Source organism: Arvicola amphibius, chromosome 2, assembly GCF_903992535.2.
Source record: "Arvicola amphibius chromosome 2, mArvAmp1.2, whole genome shotgun sequence".
Lineage (NCBI taxonomy): Eukaryota > Metazoa > Chordata > Mammalia > Rodentia > Cricetidae > Arvicola > Arvicola amphibius.
In genome coordinates, this window is record NC_052048.2 from 140773878 (window position 1) to 140792883 (window position 19006).

The window sequence follows — 19006 nt, forward strand, 5'->3', positions numbered from 1 at the left end:
TCCAGGGAGTATATCCCCCTCCAGGGAAGAAAGCTGTGTGTGTCTACCCTGGACCCCACCACCACACTGCCCAGCAGAAGAAAGGCCGGTCATGCTGGGGAGTTGACAATGTAGTCTCTCTCCTAGGAAATGCCTCTAGCACAGGTCCCTGAGCAATGCTACGTCACACAGATGGGTCCCAGTACCAAAGTTAGTGCATGACAGCCTACAACAATACAGAAACCAATCAAGAACTGGGAAACCAGCAATTGATAAAAGCACATGACAATTTAAATCTGTGGTTCGTCTCAGGGGAGGAGAAAAGGACGACAGAGCCGGAAAGACAGCTCAGCAATTAGGAACACTCGCTGCTCTTGTAGAGGATTCAGATTTGGTCCCGGCACCCGTGCCAGCCAGCTCACAACCAACTGTAACTACAATTCCAGGGGTTGGATACACTCTTCCAGCTTCTGCAGACACTCATGCACACACAGACTACCAGACACACACACATACACATAAATACAATTCACAAAAATTAAAGACAAGTCAAATAATAAAAATTCTTTATAACCTCCGAGACAAAAGATGGACAGATCAATTCATGAAATGCTCTTGCGAGTCTCCCAAAGAATATTTCTGTAAAAAGGTGAGCAAAGGTTTTCAACAATCAACCCATAAAACTAAAACCAAAAAGGTATTTTAATAAAATTTATAGAAAACCTTTGGATTGGCCTGAGTCCCCTAGTAGGCTCAACAGACTGCTCAAACCAGAAAGCAGTCTCCAATCAGGGGCCAAGCAATCAATAAACCTTGAAATCTATACCAATGAGTCACAAGGCTCTCTACAGAAGGATGAGCGAGGCCATTCTGTTTTAACCCAACAAGGAAGCAATCGATCCACTTCTTGTTCCTATTTCTTGCAACGTGTTTCTTCCTTCTGGCCTGCAACTGAGTTTGCCAGTTTCTGCCTAGAAAGCCAGTCTTCTCTGCTCAGCCCGCCAGGTCTATCTTCTGGTCATATTTGTGTGTGTGATACAAAGAATTGAACTCAGGATCCTACACATGCTAGGCAGCTGTTCCATTAACTGAGCTCACCTAGTCTTTAAATAATATACTCGCTGGTTCTTCTTCTTCATCATCATCATCATTATAAAGCCTGACACTGGTGGCACACACCTTTAATCCCAGCCCTCAGGAGGCAGAAACAGGTGGATCTCTGTGAACTCGAGAAGAGCCTGGTCTACACAGAGAAACTCTGTCTCAAAAAATTAAAATTAATAATAATAATAATAAATATTTTTGAAAATAGAATTCTCACACATAGCAATTCCACTTCTGAGTATATATTTTAGTTTTTGTTATTTATTTTATGCATATGGGCATTCTGCCTTTATGTATGTCTGTGTACCACATGCCTGCCTGCTGCCCTCAGAGGTCCAAAGAGGAGTCAGATCCTGTAGAACTGGAGTTACAGATGACTGTGATCCATGATGTAGTTGCTGGCAATTGAACCTGGGTTCTTTAGAAGATCAGCCAGTGCTCTTAACTACTGACCCATCTCTCCAGGCCCTGGGCATATATTTTTTAAAAATGCAAGTAGTATCTCAAAGAGATAGTCATATACATGCTCATAGCAGAATTATTCTCAAGGTTAAGATGGAGAAGCAATTCAAGTGTCCATAGATGGATGGAACAATAAACAAAATGTGGAATGTGCACATGACAGCATTCAGCCTTAAAAGGAAGTAACCAGCACATGCTACCACATAGATCAGATCAGTGGTTCTCAACCTGTGAATCACCACCCCTTTGGGGGTCAAAGAACCCTCTTCTTACAGGGTCACCTAAGACCATCAGAAAACACAGATATTTATATTATGATTCATAACAGTAGCAAAATTACAGTTATGAAGTAACAATGAAAATAATTTTATGGTTAGTTGGGTCACCACAACATGAGAAACTGTAATAAAGGGTGAAGCATCAGGAAAGTTGAGAACCCCTGACATAGATGGACTTTACAGATATTAGGCTAAGTGAAAAACTCAATCACAAAAGACAAATCCTTCATGATTCCACTTATATGAGGGTTTGTGTGCATGTGTGTGTAAGTTCATACGTGCATGTGGGTGTACATGTATGCAAATGAAGGCCAGAGGTTGATGTCAAGTGTCTTTCTCAATTCCTCTATTATATTTTTTGAGACAGAGCCCCTCCCTGAGCCCACTGCTCACCAATTGTCTAGCCTGGTCAGGCAGGAAGTGCCAAGGAGCCTCTTGTCTCTGCACCCGCCCTGTGGTAGAGTTGCAAACATGTCACAGCATGGGACACATTACATGGGTGGGGGGTATCCAAACTCGGGTCCTCATGTTTGCATAGCAAGGACTCTACCAGCTGAGCTATTGCCCACACCCTCCGTGGAGGCTTTTAACCTAGTCAAATTCATACAGGAAGTAGGCAGGGGCTAGGGAGCAAGGAGGAAATGGCACACTTTCCGTGTTCAATGGACAGAGTTTCAGTTCTGCCAGATACAAAAAGAGCTAGGAAGGTGTGGCACATGACATGCGTGTACTGCACACGATACATGTGTGCTGCACACGACTGAGCTGTGCATTAAACAGATAAGATGATGAGTTTCACATTACGTTTCCTATCACAATCAAGACTTACAGTTTTTAAAAACTCTAAAGTATGCTTAAACACTTAACCTTCCTATTAACAGAAGCTCGAAGGACACAAGATACCATAGCTGTCCCTTTAAAATTAAAGGTTTGGGGCTGGAGAAACAGATCAGCGGTTAAGAGCACTGGCTGCTCTTCTGGACGACCCAGGTTTGATTCCCAGCACACACATAGTGGCTCACAACCATATGTAACAGCAGTTCCATAAGATCTAACACCCTTTTCTGACCTCCTCAGGCACCAGGCATGCACATGGTGCACAGACATACATGCAGGCAAAAATTCATACATATAAAAAAAATTTAAGAGAATAAAAGTAAAGATTTGATGATAATATCCACTACTGACAAGGATCATTAGAAAAGGAAATCAAACACAATCAGTAGGAATATGATCTATGTCAACACCATGAAAAACAATGAGGCCCAAGCTGGGTATGGTGATGTGCACCTATTATCCCAACACTCAGAAGTCTGAGACAAGAGGATTATGAGTTCAAGGCAGTATGAGCTACAGAATGAGGCCATGTCTTAGAAAATTCTAAAAAGACAATTCAACCTTATATTCCAAAAGAAAATTCAACCTAAACAGCTCAATGCAATGTGTGCAGAGTCTATGCAGACCAAGAGACATACCCAGTGGTTCGCTTTAAATGGTACATCCTAGCACTGGAGAAGATACAGCAGGAAGATGATGCAAACTCAAGGATAGCCTGTGCTACAATGTGGGCCCTATCTCAAAAAGCTAAACACAGGCATGGTGGTACACACCTTTCATGCCAGCACTGAGAAGGCAGAAACAGGCATTCTCTGAGTTCGAGACCAGTCTGTCTACATAGCAAGTTCCAGGCCAACAAAGGATACACAGGAAGACCTTGCCTCAAAAACAAACAAACTGGGACTGGAGAAATGGTTCAGTGATGGTTCCATTCCCAGCCCCCATCTGGTGGCTCATGATCATCTAACTGCTATTCCTTCTTTTGGCCTATGTGCTCAAGACATACAGTGCACATACATGCACACAGGCAAAACATGCATACACATGAAATAAAATAGATAAATCTTTTAAAATTCAAAATAAATATAGGGACGAGAAAGATGAGTTAACAGGAAAAGGTGCTCACTGCCGAGCATGACAACCTAAATTCAATCCCCTGGACCCACATGGTAGAAGAGAACCAACTCCTTCAAGTAATCTCCATGACCAACACATGCATGTTATGGCATGTGCGCACACATGCGCGCGCGTGCGCACACATGCGCGTGCGCACACACACACACACAATGAAGATGTAGCCCAGTGGTATAACATTTGCCGAACATGAATGAAAGGCTGTAGGCTCAAGCACTATTGAAAAAAAAGGTAGAAAGAGACTAGAATGTTTGGACCCACCACAGGCAACACTATTAGTGACTTTTTAAAGGTATATGTTTGTTTCTTTAGTTATTTACTTAAACTGGATCTTAAGTGACCATATAAGTGACAGTCATTTCTGGGCAGTGGAATTATTACTACTCTAAATTCTTTCTGCATTTTTCCCAGAACATTAAAATGAATTTGCTATTTTTGTTGAGAAATGCCTGGCTTCTTGTTTTGTTTAAGACAAGGTCTCGCCCATCACCTATGCTAGCCACAAACTCAGCACACTGCCACAGCCTCCTGGGTGCCCGGATTGCAAGTGTCCTGGGATGCAACTTGGGGGCCTTGCACTCTACCAGCTGAGGCACATCCCCAGCTCCATATCTGTTTCTTTTAAATGGTCCACTCAGGGTGGGCAGTAGTAGGCAGGCAGATCTCTGAGTTCGAGGCCAACCTGGTCTACTGAGTTACAGAGCAAGTTTCAGGACAGCCAGTGCTACACAGAGAAATCCTGTCTAGAAAGAAAGTGGGGAAGGAGGGAAGGGAAGGAGGGAAGGAGGGAGGGAGGGAGGGAGGGAGAGAGGAAGGAAGGAAGGAAGGAAGGAAGGAAGGAAGGAAGGAAGGAAGGAAGGAAGGAAGGAAGGAAGGAAGGAAGACTCAGGAAGCAGAGGTCAGTGGATCTCTCATGGCCAGCATGGTTTAAACAGAAAGTTCTAGGCCATCCAGGGCTACAAAATCAATGACCACCATCACCCCAAAAATATCTAATAAGCTTGGACAATTGTGTACCCCCCAACACATACACAGAGAGAGAGGAACTAAGTTAGCTTCACTAAGTTAGCTTCACTTTTCCGTGCTCCACTTCCCCATAAGATGCTCAGCTATTTTTCTAACTTAGTTTTAAAATTCAGCTGACCTCTTACAGTCCTGTTCTCAAGGACACGAGATGTGTCACAGTTTTCTGAGGACCAGTTGTCTCACCTGCTGGCTCGGTGGTGCTCGGAGGGTGGGGCCTGTCCGGAGCTACACAGCTACCTTAACACCACTTCTGTGACTCTGCCTAAGCACAGGTTGCGACATCAAGGACGAGTGTCGGATTCCAGAGAGGCCAACCCACAGGCTGCTCTGCTCAGAAACCACCCCGTAGGTTAGGTAACGACAGCACCACTGAACCAGGAAACCCTAGAGCACCGCGCAGGCGCATTTAGGAAACTGCCGCAGGAAAGTGGTTAAAAACAACTGGAGAGGGTAAGTCTGTCCCTGCTAAAGGGCTCAGAGGTCAGCTGTAAACAGATGTGGAGGAGCTGGAGAGATGGCTCAGCGGTTAAGAGCACTGACTGCTCTTCCAGAGGTCCTGAGTTCAATTCCTAGCACCTACACAGTACCCAGTGCTGAGACGACATTACTGCGCCTGTGTGCACACCTATGTGTGCTGGGTCTGACAGGGGACATGTTAAGCTAGCCCTCTAAAATTTTGTCCGAGTCACTGTTCTACTGCTGTGAACAGACACCATGACTAAGGCAATTGATAAAGAAAGCACTAGCAAGGCAGTGTGGTGGTGCACACATTTAATCCCAGCACTTGGGAGGCGGAGCTGGTTCCAGGACAGCTAGGACTGTTGAAACCCTGTCTCAAAAAAACCAGGGAGGGAGGGAGGGAGGGAGGGAGAGAGGGAGAGAGAGAGAGAGAGAGAGAGAGAGAGAGAGAGAGAGAGAGAGAGAGAGAGAGAGAGAGAGAGAGAGAGCAGGAAAGCAGGATGGATGGTATATAGATGTGAGACTTGGGGAAACACAGAGATGAATAGAAATGGGTTAATTTAAGACCAAGCATTCATAATCCATACTATATCTCCATGTCATGGTTTGGAGGCTGGCGGTCCGAGAAGGCCTCTGCTACATAGCCAGCTCAGTCTGGTCATGTCCACTGTGGACTCTCCCACATGCCCCTGTGCCTGCCTCTACCTATGCTCTCCAGGTCTCCATAACAAACTTCCTCCTTCCCCACACCTAGGAGCAGTCAGGTCCTTTCCTTTTCTTTTTCTTTTTTTCATCCAAAAACTAACAGACAACACACTGTTAAAAATTAAAGGAATCTCAGCACTAGGCAGATGACTGCAGGAGGCTCAGGAGCTCCAAGTAAGCCTCAGCTACATGACACACTATCACAACAGCCCTTCCTTGTCCCCACAAGACAATTAAATGATGGAGGAGGGTCTTCTATCAATCTGGTGATTTCATTGGTTAATTAATAAAGAAAACTGCTTGGCCTGATAGGTTAGAACATAGGTGGGTGGAATAGACAGAACAGAATGCTGGGAAGAAGGGAAGTGAGTCAGATGCAATGAAGCTCCGACCCAAGATGGACATAGGCTAGAATCTTCCCGGTAAGCCACCCCTCGTGGTGCTACATACATTACTAAATATGGGTTAATCAAAATGTGAGAGTTACCCAGTAAGAGGCTGAAGCTAATGGGCCAAGCAGTGTTTAAAAGAATACAGTTTGTGTGTTGTTATTTCGGGTGTAAAGCTAGCTGTGTGGGATCCGGGCGGGACTAAAAGCAGGCCTGCTCGACTCAACACTACAATTAAAGGCAATTTAAAAAAGAGAAACTGTCTTGTGTTCCCGGCTCAGAAAACATCAGATGGGCAGATAGGTGCACTCACTAATCCCAGATGACTTCTCCCTTCAAGTGACTTTTTGAGCTGAGCGTGGTGGCACACCTATAATCCTAGCATTTAAGAATCTGAGGCAGGCTAGGTGTGGTGGTGCACACCTTTAATCCCAGCACTGGACAAGCTCTGGGTTCAAAACCACCCTGGTCTCCAAAGAGTTCCAGTACACAGAAAACCTATCTCAAAAAACAACAACAAAAATCTACTCAAAAAGTCTAGGAATGTAGTTCAGTGGTAGAGTATTTGCCTAGCAAGCATAAGACCCTGGGTTTAATGCCCAATGTATTAATTTTTTTAAAATATTTATTTATTTATTATGGATACACTATTCCATCTGTGTGTATGCCTGCAGGCCAGAAGAGGGCACCAGACCCCATTACAGATGGTTGTGAGCCACCATGTGGTTGCTGGGAATTGAACTCAGGACCTTTGGAAGAGCAGGCAATGCTCTTAACCTCTGAGCCATCTCTCCAGCCCTGTATTAAAATTTTAAATCTATTTTCTAAAAATGAAGCACTTGGGAGGCAGGGTCATGCAGATCTCTGTGAGGTCGAGGCCAGCCTGGTCTACAGAACTAATTCTAGAACAGTTTGGGCTGTTACACAGAGAAACCCTGTCTGGAAAGAAACAAAAAACAAAACACACACACACACACACACACACACGGTGAACTTTTTCTTTTTAGTTAACAAAACTATTCTAGAATGACTATGTCAATGGCCACCCATAACTGTGAATACACTAAAGACCACTGAATTGTATACTTTGATTGGTGAACTTTCTGAAACCTATCTCAATAAAGCTGTCTCTAAAACTGCTATCTTTCCGGGCAGTGGTGACATACACCTTTAATCCCAGCACTCCGGAGGCAGAGGCAGGTGGATCTCTGTGAGTTTGAGGCCAGCCTGGTCTACAAGAGCTAGTTCCAGGACAGGCTCCAAAACTACAGAGAAACCCTGTCATGAAAAACCAAAAAAAAAAAAAAAAAAACAAATAAAATAAAAAATAAAACTGCTATCTGAAAACCATGAGCCTGACCTGCTGCAGGCATGGCCCTTGTAACCACGATACCTTTACCCCACCCACATGATCCAAGTGTGTGTGTGTGTGTGTGTGTGTGTACACGTGCACGCGTGCACCATGTGCATGCATGCACATGTACCACAGTGCACATATGGAAGTCAGAAAACAACTTCCAGAAGTTGGTTCTTTCTTTCCACCACGTGGTACCTAGAGATTTAATGTAGTCATATTGGGCAGTAAGCACCTTAATCTACTAACTTTAGGAGCCCCTAATCTGATTTATTTACACACACACACACTGTAATCTAAATGTGTCCTCTAGATGCCTTCCTACTAGCAAGCTATGGACAAGTCAGATATAAACCTGTATCTGACAAATTTTAGTAAGAAATGTAAGTCAAAAGAGAGAACCAGAAGTGAGCCTTTAACAGCACTTTGGGAAAAGAGGAAGACTACAGGCCTATGAGGTCATCTAAATGGCCCCGAGCATCCTAAATGGGCTGTGACCTAATCTTAGCAGTCCTGGGAGCACCACCACGGAGTGTGAGCACTGTAATAGTGAGGCAGGGAGGAGGAGTTCCTCGGCTTCAAGTCTCCCTGGCTGGATTAAACTCATTTTCTGGGGCCAGTGTCTCCACTGCTTTTCAAGATATGAAAAGGGGGGGGGGGCGACAACAGAAAACAACTTGTCTTTTTTGAGACAGGACCTCTATAGCTTAATCTGGAGAGAGAGAGAGAGAGAGAGAGAGAGAGAGAGAGAGAGAGAGAGAGAGAGAGAGAGAGAGAGAGAGAGAGGCATGTGCACAGAGCATGTGTGGAGAGCAGAGGACAACTTGCAAGAGTAGGTTTTCTCCTTGCACCACGTAGGTGCCTGGTATCAAACTCAGATCCATGGGCTTGGCTGCAGGTACCTTGAACTGGGATCTCTCTGGCCCAACAACTCAATTTGTAAGAGACCACAGCAAGATGAGAAAGGGAAAGCATGCATTAAAATTTTTTGTTGGGTTTTTGATTTGGTTTGGTTTTGTATTAAACTGTGTTATAAAGCTGAAGGACTCATAATTAAAGGACTTTCCTTTAGCCAGGCCCTTAATCACAGCCCCTGGGAAGCAGGAAGAAGAGCACAATAGCAGAGTGAGCTCAGAGTCAGCCTGGACAATTTAGTAAAATCCTGTCTCAAAATTAAAAGTTAACAAAAAGGTGAGGAGAAACAGGAAAGCAGAAATGGCTCAGCTGTTAAGAGCATGTATTGCTTTTCCAGAGTATCCAAGTTCAATTCCCAAAACCAACATCAAGCGTCTCACAACCACCTGTCACTAAAAGGATCCAATGCCTCAGACCTGCCCTCACTTATACAAACCCACGCAGACACCACACAGAGCGACTGAAAAATAAAATATTTCTTTAAAAAATACAAACAATGTGGTATATAGATATACATGCAGGCAAAACATCTATACACAAAGTAAAAGTTAAAAAATAAATAAAAATAAACCAGGCCATGGTTGCACGTGCCTTTAATCCCAGCACTCAGGAGGCAGAGGCAGGAAGATCTCTGTGAGTTCGAGATCAGCCTGGTCTACAAGAGCTAATGTCAGGCCAGGCTCCAAAGCTACTGAGAAACCCTGTCTCAAAAAAAAAAATTTTTTTTTAAAAAAGTACTGGAAATAAAGCTCAGAGGCAGGCAGGGCACTTGCCTAGCAGGCATGAAACTCTAGGTTCAATACCGAGTACCACACACAACTCTCCTTCTAAGATTTTATTTTTCCCAACTAGAATATACAAAAGTACTCCTTCTTTTATAAAGCCACAAAAAGTATGTCTGGTAAAAGAGAGCAGGTCTTTATGTCTTTTGTATAAAAAGCCAAAGTTCACTTGCCTTGTGTAAGACCTCCACGCTTTCTCAAATTTCAGCAATGCAAGTTTTCCCACAAATCTGGATGTCACTCATCTCAGAATTCTTTGGGACCAAGAAAATAGTTCAGGCAGTAAAAAGCATCTGCAGCCGAGCCTAACCTCCAAGTGTGGTCACCGGGAATCACAGGACAGAGAAAGATCTCTAACACACAAGCACCATTCCCCCAGCTGCACAAAGGAAAGGCGGGAAAAAATTAAGGATCTTTTGTAGACCAGACTAGTCTCGAATTATTTTTGTGAAAGAATTCTCAAATCCTTTGCCAAGCGTGAACCCTGACGAGTTTTTCTTGGCTACATGGAACGTTAATAAATTTTCTGAGGAAATCAACATGGTGGCTCACACCCATAACCCAGATTCCCCCAACTCTCACACCTGTGTTCTCAGAAACTACCTGGACTCCTGGCACTCTCGAGGCTGAGGCAGAAGAACTACCTGGCCTGCCTGGGCTACAGAGTGGTGTCAAAATAATAACAGCAATGGGGGAGAAAAGCTCAATGGGAGAAACATAGTGAGGTCCAACACTCAGGAGCAGAGTGATCTCTGAGTTCAAGGCCAGCCCAGTCTGCAGAGAGAGTTCCAGAACAGTCAGGGCTACACAGAGAAACACTGGCTCAAAGAAAAAAGAAGGGAGGAGAGAGGGAGGGAGGGAGGAAGGGAGGGAGGGAGGGAGGGAGGGAGGGAGGGAGGAAGGAAGGAAGGAAGGAAGGGAGGGAGGAAGGAAGGAAGGGCACAGTGAAAGGAACACAAAATCGACCAAGGAAATCCATCCTGTGAGTCTTTTTCATAGGAAGCTGATCTGGTGATCTCATGAGCAATTCAAAGTGCAGGGACTATCAAAATGCCTGGGCAAACTAATGCTGGAGGAAAACCAGACTTTATTCCAGAAGCAGAGAGAGCCAGCAGAGGTTTCTAGGACCATTGCAGCTGAGGCAGGGTTATGGGTTAACAAGCTGGAGAAACAGAGCTGCTAAGATATAGATAGATAGATAGATAGATAGATAGATAGATAGATAGATAGATAGATAGATAGATAGATATAGAGAGAGAATATATATATAATTGGTTTCAGGCTGTGGTGTAGCTACTCTATCAATGTCTCTCTACCAATGGAAAGTTCAAGAATCCAAGTTTTTCTGTACTCACAGCTGGTCTTCCAGATGTCTCACCTGGTCTTCAGTCTAAGACAGAATCCCAAAGAAGTAGGCTCTAATGCCAGTAAGAGTAAGGGCAAGCAGGGAGGGAGGGAGGGAGAGAGGGAAGGGGGAAAGAGGGAGAGGGAGAGAGGGAGAGAGAGAAGGGGAGGGAGAGAGAGAGAGAGCATGCTTCATTTTATATAGTTTGCCAACAGTTGTGAATCTTCCCACTTCCAAAGGCCCAGATTAAAAATTTCCTTGCCAGGCAGTGGTGGTGCACACCTTTAATCCTAGCACTCAGGAGGCGGAGACAGGTAGATCTCTGTGAGTTCAAGGCCAGCCTGGTCTACAAAAGCTAGTTCCAAGACAGACTCCAAAGCTACACAGAGAAACCCTGTCTCGAAAAACAAAACAAAAAAAGAATAGCCATCACAGTCAACCACCTCCCCAAATTTGAAGAGGTAAAGCATGGGGAGTCATCTTCCCCCAAGGAATACCTCTGCTGGACACAGGGTCAGGGCTCTGTGCTAAAGCAGATGATGGAATGCACCTCAGGTGGGCTACCTTCTCAGAAGGCAGGGTCACTGATTGCAACCCAGAGCTCAGCAACCCCGACCTAAGTCACCATGTCTGGGAGCGAGTCCTTCAGAAGCCAGTGCTCCAAAGCTGCTCCTGAAGGACTCTCAGCTCGCTGCAGTCCCATTTTGTTTGTTTGAGTTTTTTTTTTTTTTTTTTTTTTTTTTTTTTTTTTTTTTTTGCTTTGTTTTGGTTTGGGTTTGGGGTTTTTTTAGAGGCAGTGAGTTTTAACCCAGTACATGCTAGGCCAGTGCCCTACTCCATCCCCACGCAGTCATGTCTATAACCTACAAAGCTGGGACAACTGAAATGCCCATAGCAAGGAAATACCAACACATCTGTGGGAAACCTGTAGTTTGAAGGAGGCAGCTGTGTAAATGCTGAGCCAGGGAGACATCCATGATGCAGAGAGTGCAGCCCACCCACCGACGTGCAGTGTAATTCTCTGACGTAAGTGTGCACATGAAGTCATTCTGCACACTGCCTAGCTGCACTAGCTGAATCTCTGTCCGGCCTTAACCTTATTTATCTTTGAGGACAGGCTGCCTGTGGGCTAGAAGTCCTCTTCACGTAGGCTGGCCAGTATTTGCTGGATCTAAGATGGCTGCCAGAGTGATCACCTCTCACTTATAGCCCTGCGCATGGTAAATGACACACGGCACCAGGACGGCTGACAATGGCCCTGACAACAGCTGAAAAGAACCTTGAAAGGAACAAAAGGTGATGAGGAGCCCAAGTTCCAGGGAATCTCCACCAGACCCCAGAAAGCCCCAGAAAAGAAATGATCATCCCTCATGGGCCACCGAAGGTGGAGAGGCTGGTGTTCGAGGTTTTAGTCCCCTTCTCCTATTCTTGGCCAAGAATAAATGTTTCCTTCGCTTATCAGTTGGTGTTACAGGTTACATGATCCAGAGACAGTAGGGAAAAGACTCATGATTTATACTTAGATCCTTTTATATGCAAATATGAAAATCGACACATACAGAAGGATATGTGCCAGTGTAAACAGAACTGGGCGAATATACCCTCCTAGAGGAACCAAACTTTTAAAAACCAGTATTACTTCTGTAAGTTAACAATGTACTTATATGGGGGTTGGAGAGACTGCTCAGTGGTTAAAATATTTGATGCTGTTCCACAAGACCCGGGTTCAACCCCAGCACTCGCATGGGGGCTCACAATTATCTGTAACAGTTCCAGGGATCCAGTGCCCTTGATACAGGATTCCCCTCTGTGTGCTGTGAATACCATTGGTTAATAAAAAAAAAATTACTTTGGGCCTATTACAGCACAGAATAGGGCAAGGAAGGAATTCCAAGCAGATAGAGGAGGAAAGAGCTGGCGGAGTTGGAGGAGAAGCCATGTAGCCACCACAGGAGACAGACACTGCTGGATGCCGGACAGAACCTTACCAAGTAGGCCACAACCATGTGATAATACACAGATTAACAGAAATGAGTTAATTTAAGATATAAGAGCTAGTCAATAAGAAGCGTGAGCTAATAGGCCACAGTGTTGTAATAATACAGTTTCTGTGTGATTATTTCAGATCAGGGCCACCAGGAACAAACAAGCAGCCTCCAATTACAGAACGGTTCACCAACGCGGTCCGAAACATGCTTCTGACATCTGCGCATTGATGCATATAGTGCACAGACATACACACAGGCAAAAATACATACATAAAATGAAAATAAGTAGCTGGGTGGTAGTGCATGCCTTTAATCCCAGCACTCAGAAAGCAGAGACAAGTGGATCTCTGTGAGTTAGAGGCCAGCCTGGTCTACAGAGTGAGTTCCAGGACAGGCTCCAAAGCAACAGAGAAACCCTGTCTCGAAAAACAAACAAACAAATTATAAAATAAAAATAGTAATATCTAAAAAAAACTAAGGTTCTAATAAAACCAACATAAAATACCCACAAGAATAAAAGCAGTGCCGTGTAGAGCCACTGACCAGCACCGTACTGTGTGCGCTGTGTGCGCTGTGTGCACTGTGTGCGCTGTGTGCGCTATGTGCACTGTGTGCGCTGTGTGCGCTGTGTGCACTGTCTCTCTCGCCCCTCACAACTGCCTGCTCTTCAGAGGAAGGCTGAAGTTCAGGTGAGGTGACTCACTCAAGGTCACCAATCTGTCCACAGAAGTCCACCCCTCGGTCACAGACAACCACTGTACATTCTTAGGATGCTGGCTATGCTATCCTGGGCTGGGGGGAGCTGAGCCTTACTTCCTTGTACCAGGTATGGGCCAATAAAATGGCTCCGCAGGTAAGGGGACTTGTCACCAACCCAGGGAGAACCAACTCTCACCAGCTGTGCTCTGGCCTCTCCATGCACACTATGATATGAACACCACCCCTCCAAACACACAAATGAATAAAATGCAATGCTGTTGTTGTTTGAGACAGGGTCCCTCTGTGTAACAGCTGTCCTGGAACTTGCTTTACTGACGAGGCTATCTATCCTTGAACTCACAAAGATCCACCTGCCTCTGCCTCCCAATTGTTGGGATTAAAGGTACCCTGCCTAAAAAGTGTAATTCTTTAAATTTTGAGAAACATTTCCTTTGCATAACCTTTCTTGGAAGTTCTGACCACAATATTTTTAGCCTTATCTGGTAAACACTGAATTACAATCTGCCTCCCACGAAAGCATAAAGTCCAGATAACACAGCTCCTCTCCATCCTTGAATATTTGGCTTTCTTGTCTCTCTCTATAGCACACCCTGGATTCCCTGTCACATTACACTGTCAAAATGGTATTGAAATAACAATGCCCAGATGTCACCCAAGAGCTGAGGGCACCACACTAACAAAGCATAGGGTGCCCAGTGTTGACCCATATGTTGGTCCTGCAAAGGCAGATCTCAGAGTATACACCGTCACAGCTGTGGGCCGGACAACATTTCTGTGGATCGGCAAGTCTGAGGCCTGACCACTGCCTGGTCAGTCCCCTAGACTTACTGCTAAGTGGCCTTGGGTCACCTGTTTCACCTCGACTTGTCTGGTGGCTTACATATAAAGTGAGAGCTGACAGCAGAACCAGCTTCTGTAGTTAGTGAGCAATAAGCAAACACCTCAGACCGAAGTCTTGCTATTAAGACACACATACAATTACTGCTGCTAATGTCTGTTATTAGGTTTTTAAAAACACGGAACCACAGGCTGTAAGGGCGAGGAGCCAGGGTTTGCTTTTCCTCGGGCCACTTCATACACACTAATATGTTTGAAAGATGATGTAATTGCACCAATGAACGGTGTTTCCCAGAAGTAACCCTGCAATTCTGAACAACCCTGGTTCTGAAGACATGTGACTCTAGGTCAATTTACTTAACCTAGCCCAGAGTCCGCAAGTACTGCCTGAGCAAGAAAACAGGTTCAATTTGTTTACCAAGGTACAATGCTAAACATATTTATATAAATATCAAAATCTCAAATTTGAAAGCTTCAATTCCACACATGCAAGAGAAAACTTCCCTTTTACAGGTGATTTCCTAACAAAGAAACAGAAACTCGTTTGATTTGTTTTCCCTGCTAGCTATCTGGGAATTAAAATACTATCAAGTATTTTGTGCCTTTAAAAAGTTATAAAAAAGGAGCCGGGCGGTGGTGGTGCACGCCTTTTAATCCCAGCACTCGGGAGGCAGAGGCAGGTGCATCTCTGTGAGTACCAGGCCAGCCTGGTCTACAGAGTGAGTTCCAGGACAGGTTCCAAAGCTACACAGAGAAATCCTGTCTCAAAAAAAAAAAAAGAAAGAAAGGAAAGGAAAGGAAAGGAAAGGAAGGAAGGAAGGAAGGAAGGAAGGAAGGAAGGAAAAGGGGGTTGGAGAGATGGCTCAGTGGTTAAGAGCACATACTGCGCTTACAGAAGCTCCATTCATTCACAGCACCCACACTGACTGGCTCACAACAATGGCCTGTAACTCCAGCTCCCAGAGTCTGGCCTCTGACCTCCCCAGGAACTCACCCATGCAGACCTACATAGTTATTCTACGTACCCCTAGCTTAGGCTGGCCTCAAACTTATACTGATCCTCCTGCCTCTGCACTCCTAAGTGCTGGGGTTACCAATGCGAGCCACCAAGCCTGGCTTTAGGCTAGAGTCCTGAATGCAGATACTCCCATACCTACACCATAGTTCTTTCTGCTCTTACACACCCACGACTCACTCTTCATCAACACAATTAACGCTTTTCTTTGAAGGGCTCTCCTACTCTGTCCTAGCTAACTCTTTTCATCATATATGGCTTCTTACTGTTTGGCTGTTTTCCCTGCTATTTCAGTCTGATGTTCCCTTCCCCCCCCCCCCCATATCTTTCTTCTTAAAATGCCTCCAGCAGAGGCAAATGCAGTGCATGGGCTTTGCCTCTGATGTAGGCTGTGAAAGTGAAAGTAGCTGCAACTAGCAGCAACTTCAGAGGGGGAAAAACCCTCCCTTCCCCTTCCAGGATCTGAGGTGAGTTCCCCAACATCCAGATATTCACGTCCAGTGTCCGGAGGCCTACTACCACCTGTGACTACAGCTTCAAGGGAGGGGATGCTGTCTTCTGGCCTCCACAGGCATTGCCACACATGAGGCACACACTCACACAGAGACATATCAATAAATTAAAACAAATCTTTAATCCCAGCACTCGGGAGGCAGAGGCAGGTAGATCTCTGTGAGTTAAAGGCCACCCTGGTCTATAAGAGTGAGTTCAGAACAGCCAGGACTACACATAGAAACCCTGAAACCCTGTCTCAGGAGAGAAAAAAGAGATAGAAGGGGGGAGAAAGAAGAGAGAGAAAGAGAGAGAGAGAAAGAAAGATGTATACTATTGGGCAAGAAAGATGGTTCAATGGTTAAGAGCACTTGATGCTCTTCCAGAAGACCTGAGTTTGGTCCCCAGTGCCCATGCCAATAGCTCACAACTGCCTCTAATTCCAGTTCCTCTCTGAGGGTGCCTGCACTCGTGTGCACGTACCCACACAAATAATTAAAAGTAAAATAAGTCCTTTTCTTTTCTTCATTATTTCTTTTCATCAATCTCAGCACTTGTTCACAACAGGCGAACTTGTCAAGGAAGCTGCTCAAGGTTTTCAGACCAATGGATTAAAACAAGCCTCACAGAATCAACCACACAGTCACTCAATCGATCCCAAACCAAAACCATCACCAAGCCAAGGTACCAACCTGTTAGGATGAACTCTGAAAGTGCATCCTAGGAAACATGCCGCTTCTGCCTCATACAGCAAAAAGGAACAGCGCTCGAAAAGGAAAATTGCAGTTCTCCCTCTCAGGAGTTCTTAGGGCTTGGGGCTTGCTCGCCAGTCTGAAGACAGACTGGATATCCCCGGGTATTTTGTTCTTACAAAGCGAACTGGCCAGAGCCTTAAGAGGAAGAAGGCGGAGACGTGCAGGGGGGGTGGGGCTTGTTACAGGAATGATTAGGCAAAAAGAACACTGGGCACGGGCTTTATTTGCCTGCCAACTAATGGTTTAACTCTTTGTTGGCATGTGTCCTGTTCCTCTGAACGTTCTTACACAACACTGGGCATGCCTGTTTCATTTGCCCGATGACTAAAGCTTTAACTCTTTGTTGGCAAATGTCCTATTCCTCTGAATGCTCTTCTCATACCCTGGAAGCTCATCAGAGGCCCTCCTCCGCTGGCTAGAAATTATGCAAAGTGAAAGGAACAAGTACCTGCTGTGGTGGAAAGGGTTAAAGGCAAAGGGGAGCAATGGCCTTGGAGAAAAGACCTCAGGTCAGAGAGTCTGATGACATTAGTACACTTCTCCACAGTCCACAAAAATCTTAAAAGGATAATCTCGTGTTAAGTGTTCTTCCACATTTAAAAAAAAAAAAAAAAGTCAGGGCTAAGCAGGGGCACACACCTTTAACCCCAGAGGAAACAAGCAAATCTTGATCTACATAGTTGAGACATGTTTCAAAAATTAATAGTCAAGATTTGGGTAGGGTGCTTGCCATCCAAGAACCTGGGTGGTGGAGGTGGAAGAGCTGGAGTTCAAGGCCAGCCTGGGCCACAAGAGCCTGGGTCAAAGAACAAACAAGGGGCTGGAGATACGGTTCAGTGGATAAGAGCACTGGCTATTCTTCCAGAGGACCTAGGTTCAGCACGCACATGGTAGCTCACAACCAGCTAGCTGTAATTCCAGTACCAGGGAATCTCACACTCTCTTCTGGCCTCTGAGAGCATCAGGTACACACCGTGACACACAGACATACATGTAGGCAAAACACATGCACACAAAATAAAAATAAATACGTCTTTAAAAAAAAAGTACCGCATATTTTCGGAATACACACACACAAGACACACAGACACATACACACAAATTAAAACGTAACTCAGTCCCTAGCTAACTGGTTATTCAAATAAAAATTCATATAGAAAATATCAGATGGGGCTGGAGAGATGGCTCAGAGGTTAAGAGCATTGCCTGCTCTTCCAAAGGTCCTGAGTTCAATTCCCAGCAACCACATGGTGGCTCACAACCATCTGTAGTGGGGTCTGGTGTCCTCTTCTGGCCTGCAGGCATACACACAGACAGAATATTGTATACATAACAAATAAATAAATGTTTATTTTTAAAAAAGTACCAGCCAGGCGGTGGTGGCGCACGCCTTTAATCCCAGCACTCGGGAGGCAGAGGCAGGCAGATCTCTGTGAGTTCAAGACCAGCCTGGTCTACAAGAGCTAGCTCCAGGACAGGCTCTAAAGCTGCAGAGAAACCCTGTCTCGAAAAACCAAAAAAAAAAAAAAAAAAAAAAAAAAAAAATTAAAAAAAGTACCATATGCTGAGCAGTGTTCCTATTGGCCCTCAAAGGAAGACTTAAGAATGAGAAACACAAGCACCCCCAAAATGCTGCAAACCAATCTCACCCAATTTAGTGACTTCCAAGAGCAGAGACTCCTCATTCCACTTCTCTCAGTCACGGTTGGGCATGGGTCTCTCCAGGCCAAAATCAAGATGCCCACAGGGCACAGAGGTAACTTCTCCCTTTGTTCACAGTCAGGAAAGCTCGTTAGCTTTGAAGGACTCTTCTGGGTAACCCCCAGTAGGACCATGAAGATAGCTCTAGCTCCCTTGCTGAAAAATCCTGCCAACCTGAGTTTGATCCCCAGGGCCCACAGTAGGAGAAAAATTACTTTGGAAAGCTTTCCTCTGACCACTGCGCGCACACGCGCACACACACACACACACACACACACACACACACGACTTGCTCCTTGCTGCTGTGACCCACATGATGAGCTGTGACCTAGAATTGGTGCTGATCAGGCTAGGATTGACTGAAGAACCACTACTGTTAATAAGAGCTCAGCATCACTGAACTGAAGTCTTCTATGCTTCACTGGGACAACAGAGAAGTCCTTCCTGAGGTCAACGCACAGAAGCTGATACAACTGTGGTCCAAGGGAGTCAGACTACATCCTGAGCTGAATTTGGCAATGTAAGAGTCTTCCAGGGATTACTGGTTTCGAAGGTATGAAGGGTTCAGAGAGAGTGGTGGAGGCTTGGCACCTTGTGGCAGGGTCAGGGTCCTGCAGTGAAAGCCTGAGGGGCTATCAGTGAAGATCAACCTCTAGCTGCAGTGGAGATCCCAGGATATTGGAGATGTTACGACCTAGGAGAGTTGCGGATATGGAATGGAAATGGCCT

The 19006-nt window shown here is 45.2% G+C and overlaps 1 protein-coding gene across 5 annotated transcripts in view; it reads right to left on the reverse strand.

Moving 5' to 3' along the window:
- The window catches only part of Snx10 (sorting nexin 10), a 65534-nt gene that overhangs the window by 29872 nt on the left and 16656 nt on the right, over positions 1-19006 (reverse strand). The window contains exon 1 of one of the 5 annotated variants that reach the window (XM_038318208.2): positions 18226-18315. The exons of 2 other annotated variants lie outside the window; for them this stretch is intronic. The gene's annotated coding sequence lies outside the window, so the exon portion shown is untranslated. Of the gene's footprint in view, positions 1-5003; positions 5025-16513; positions 16747-18225; positions 18316-19006 lie in introns of those variants that run through there. 2 more of the 5 variants (XM_038318205.2, XM_038318209.2) reach the window with 2 other exon arrangements.